A 5,530-nucleotide genomic window follows, 5' to 3' on the forward strand; every position below is an offset into this window, starting at 1 on the left:
TATTTTCACTGTCTCCAACCTAAACTTGATGCAAATGTTATTTTTCATAAAGTGATGCATATACACATGCATACCCCACACCAGCATTCACATATATTTATATATTGTCCACACATACACATTCACGTATTGTAAATGAACCCTTCAATACAATGTATTTTATACATGTTTCTGTGACTGTAATGTGGTTATTTACACTGATATTGTGTTGATATCTCTGATATATTCTTATCATTGTGTCAAGAACAATAGAACATATGGGAGATTACTTGGTAATTAAGATAAATGATGATATTATGTTGATGAAACTTTTTATTGCACAATTTGGGATGAATGCTGGGTAAGTGATATTTAATCAAAGCTCAGTTAATTGTGGTTTCTCATTCAGCGCTTTAAATCATATTAACTTGAGAGAAAAAGTAAAAGGAAATTATTATATTTATGTCTTAAGCTTGAAAACCTTATATAGGTTAGGTAAGTTAGGTTGCTATTGAGCTTCCAGTTCAGAATATCAATATATTTGATGTTAAAAGAACTTAGAATATATTGGTAATAATGCTCATAGAATTATTTGTCCTATAAGAGTTATTCTAGTCAGAACTTTTAAGAACCTTTGTATTCTGAGTATAATAGATAAAGTGTTACAGGTTCAACCAGTCTTGATACATTTATTACTATTATGAGGTGTATTATTATACACATATTATAATGAAAGAAATCTTACCAAAGGAAGGATAAAGTAAAGTGTATTTTTAAAGAAAATGTCTGTAGATGGTGCAGTCATAATCCCTTCTATGTCTGTCATAGTTTGTCAGAACTCTTTGGATGCCAAAAAAGGTTTTGATTTTCCAGTTATGATATCTTTTAAGGGCAAAAGCCACAAGTTAAACATTAATTTTTCTTGGGTATATTTGAACCAAGCTGGCTTTTTGAAGTCAGAGTATGTGTTGTAGTTAAATTATTACCAGTAAGTGCTTGTGGAATTTAGGAGGACATTATCTATCTATTTTATTGTTGTAATTATCTACCATGTGCAGTTTTCTCATGGGTTGTACCACTACATAATAATTTGTTGTTTTGGATTTTGCATCATACAAAAAACGAATGAGAGGCATAGATATTAGGAAGATATTATGAGTGAGTTTTTCATTTATTTAAGCACATTGTTTCCCCTCACAAGATATAAAATTTTAGTGTAGGAATAAAAAGAAAATGATATTGAATTAAAAACTGTTTAAGAATATTTGTTTGGGTAGATTATTATTATGTATATACTTTTTTCCTAATGAATTATTATCCTGAGATGAAAATAGATTGCTTTCTTGTGCTTTTGTCTTGGTATGTATTTTCTTCTCTTTAAAGGATTTGAATAGAATAGGAATAGGATTGTATGCCAAAGATGTATGGTGCACAAGGGATTAAAGAAAAATAATGCATCCAATTATAAAGTTCCTTTTCCATAAATTGGTAGTAGGTATACCATAACTTTTATGCCTGCCCTTTAGAAAAAAAATAACGAGAAATAAAATATGATGCCATAAGATGCCAATGAGTGAGTTTTAATCTGGTCTGCAAGATTTGCAATTGGCTGTGATCATGTGTATACAGAACATACCAATAGCATCTAGAGAGTGACCTAGAGCTTTAGTGTATGGCTTTTATATAGAAACAGATGTCAGCCAAGTTATTTATAGCTGTCTTCATATACAGGAATACTATAGGTTACCATCTGCACATGGGTAGTTGTGACATTTTAAAATGATGTATGAACCAGTAAAGATTATAGAGAGTTATAGATATAATTAATCTAGATATTGAAAATGTAATGCAAGGTGTTGGGAAGGGTAATGAATCTTGCTTTTTTGAAATCCATTAAGAAATTGTGATAAGAGAGTTAATTGTTGTCATTTTTGGAAGCCCCTCCAGACAAGACGGTAAAAAAACATTGAGAAAAGCCTGTCATTACATCTTTTCTAGATTCAATATTTTCATGGTCTTGCAAGGATCCAGTTGGATTGCAATACATTATCAGTTTTTCTTGTTCACTCTGTCCTTTATCATTTGTGTTTTCTTCTCTCCTATATGAATATATACAATGCTTTGCATTTTGTCCATAAGAATAAAGTCAAGAAATTCAAGAGATTATTAGCCATTAATTCTATATGTATTTGAAAACTTATTGTTCAGTATATGTGAAAAGATAATGTTGGCCATTATCAGTATCAAGTCAAATATTAAAACAAGAATGTCCTTATTAAGTGAAAGGAGAGGGAGATATTTCTAAAATATCAAATGGGGTAGAGGGGAGGTTACTGTTTTTTTTATTTGTGAACTATACTCTGGAATTAATTCATGTTCATACTGATACTAACTTTTCTGAAGTTCATTCCACAAGTATATGATCACCTTTAAACATTCCAGTTACTTATCACTTCTCCCATTCTCTTTCCCTCCTCCCCTCTTCCCCCCTCTTCACATACACCCTTCTACCTCTAACTCCCGCCCTCATCTTGAAAATAAATAACTTGTATACTCAATCACATTCCTTTGTATAACTTCTTAAGTGTTCAGGAATTTGAGATTATTATGAAGTAGGTCTGTGTAAGAAAACACATGCAGGGTTAAAAGAATGAAGTTACTTCCCTACATTTCAACATTTGTAATGTGTTATACATTGAATATTATAACATGGAAATGAACACCACTGCTTCAGGGTGGAAATGTATGCTCGGAGATCTCACATGCACACTGATTCTGTTCAACTGCAATTTTTATTACCATATGGATTCTATTATTTGGTACTAGAGAAAACACCATGTGCATATTGGACAATGGATAGTGGGTTTGAGAAATGACACACAGAAATATCCCTGATGCAAAACTTTAGAATCTTAGATTCCATTCCTTTAATTTTACTGTGATTTAATGCTGGTGCACCAACTGCTTATCATATGGCTTTGATTCTGTATATAGACGCATATTAATATTATATATTTTCCGAACAGAAGAATATATCACTAATGTTCATATATTAAGTGCATGTATTTATATTATATGATTTCCAAACAGAAGAGCTATATCATTGATATTCATATTTTAAGTGTGTTTATTTCTTAAAATCTCTTCCTATGTATAGAGTTGATTTATGTATTCTAATTGGAATTTGCTCAGGACTCTCATCAAAGGTTGTGTAATCATATGTTATTTTGCTGTCAGGGTTATTTTTGTGTCATTGAAAATGCATAGTATTTCAGTACACTCAGAGTACATTTGTCTTTTTTGTGAGAGCTCATTACCAATGGTTCACATTACTACATTCATTTCTATAAGTATTTCCTTGGGCTCAATAAATGACTGTGATAATTTAATACAGGCTGTCCTTCCCACCTGCCATCCATCCATAACATTAAGGATTAAAAAAGAAGTAACTAATAATATATTCCAAAAAATTTAGCTTTGTATTAAGTGATTTAATAAGTTGATGGAGTGGATATTTGGTGTTTTCTCAAATATCAAATAGTGTGTCATATTGTATTTCTTACTGTAAAAACAGGACAACTTTTGAACCTGCGAAATTGTTGATACGTTTTTGAAACTTTTCACATTGACAGGTTATTTGCTGCTAGATTCTAAAAGCTGCATTATGATGATATACTCGATAAGGCAATAAAACAATGGAAATATAAGACAGTTAAAGAGTATCACATTCTGTTGCAAAATGTTTAGCACAAGGTCTTTGCAGAGAAGAGAAATAGTCACCTGATTTATCATATTTGGAATTCTGAATTGCCATTTCTGACAGCAAACCATCTTTATTAATGGATGACCCTTGTAATACATAGATATGTTAGTCTCTGTAGATGGTACAGAATTTAAGATTTACTTACGAGAGCTTTAATGTATGGCTTTGCTTGTCAGCTTTACGAACATTGGGTTTTCTTATTTTAAATATATATTTGTCGTAAGATATTAACTTTTTTGTTTTCTTTATTTTAAAAGCATTTATTTTTTGTAAACAACTGTTTGTTGTTTCAGTATCATTTTAATTTAAGTATTAAAAAAACACAAAAAAAAGGGGTTTCCGGGACCGGAAAGGAAAAAAAAAAAAAAAAAAGAAAAGAAGAAGAAAAAAAAAAAAAAAAATAAAAGGGAGAGAATAGATAAAATAAAAAAAAAAAAAAAAAAAATAAAAAAAAATAAAAATAAAAAAAAATATATAAATAAATAATAAAAATATAATAAAAAAAGTAAAATAATAAAAATAAAAATTTTTTTAAATAAAAATTTTAAAATAAAAAAAAAAAATTTTTTTTTAAAAAAAAATTTTTTTAAATAAAATAATAATATAATATATAATATATTTTATATATATAAAAATATAATATTAAATTTTAAAAATAATTTATATATTTATAATTTTTTTAATTTTTTTTTTTAGTTTTTGGGTTTTATTTCCCGCTTTGGTAGTGGGCCTTCCGGGGTTTTGGGGAAGCCCCAAGTTAGACGAAAGGGGGACGTCGGGAAAAAAAAAAGAAAAAGGTTAGAGGCCCCGGGGTGGGAAACCTTTAAAAAATTCCCCGGGAAAAAACGGGACCCCCGAGACTTTTGAAGGGGCAAGGAAAAGGGGCCCCCCCCCCGGAAAGACAAAAGGGAAAAGAGGAAAGAGGGATGGAGAAAAACCCCAAAACCCAAAAAACCCCTTTTTTAACCAAAAAAAAAAAAAAAAAAAACCCAAAAAAAAAACAACACACACAAAAAAAAAAAAAATTTAAAAAAAAAAAAAAAAAAAAAAAAAAAATTTATCAAAACAACAACAACACAACATAAAAAGAAAAAAAAAAAAATTTAAAAAAAAAAATAAAAATAAAAAAATAAAAAATAAATAAAAAAAAAAAAAATTAATTAAATAAATTTAATAATGTTATTTTTACAATGCAAGCAGATAGATATTAAATAAATAATATATAAAAAATTATAATATAAAATATATATATATATATAAAGTGAAATATAAATATATATAATTAATTATAATAAAAAAATAAATATAAAAATATATATATAATATTAATACATACATAATACATAAATTTAATATAATATGTAATTTTTACATATACTAATATAATTGCTACCCGTGGGTCTTTTCTTGTGCAAAAATTGTCCCCCCAAAAAGGATGACTGGGCATGTTTAAAAATGAAGGGTCGGGGGCAAATATTATGAAAAGGGTGTGAGCGGAGGAGCGGGGGAATAACCCAAAGAGAGGGACGGGGTTGGGTGTGTCCTGTGAAACCTGTGTGTGCCCTGGAAACCTGAAAAACTTTGGTTCCCCTTTATAAGCTGTATGTGCAGTGTGACAGCGGGTTTTTCCCCCTTTTGTGCCTATAGAAAAGTGTGGGGGAAAATAACTTTTGTAATAAGGAAAGATTCATCGTGTGTGTTTTTTTTTTCGTGCCCCCCCGCCACTTGGCGTTTCCCCTCCGGGTTTTTCTTGGACGTTGTGGGGGGGTCCCTTTTGGAGCTGTTTCA

The sequence above is a fragment of the Penaeus monodon genome, chromosome 1 (assembly GCF_015228065.2).
Source record: "Penaeus monodon isolate SGIC_2016 chromosome 1, NSTDA_Pmon_1, whole genome shotgun sequence".
NCBI classification, from domain to species: domain Eukaryota; kingdom Metazoa; phylum Arthropoda; class Malacostraca; order Decapoda; family Penaeidae; genus Penaeus; species Penaeus monodon.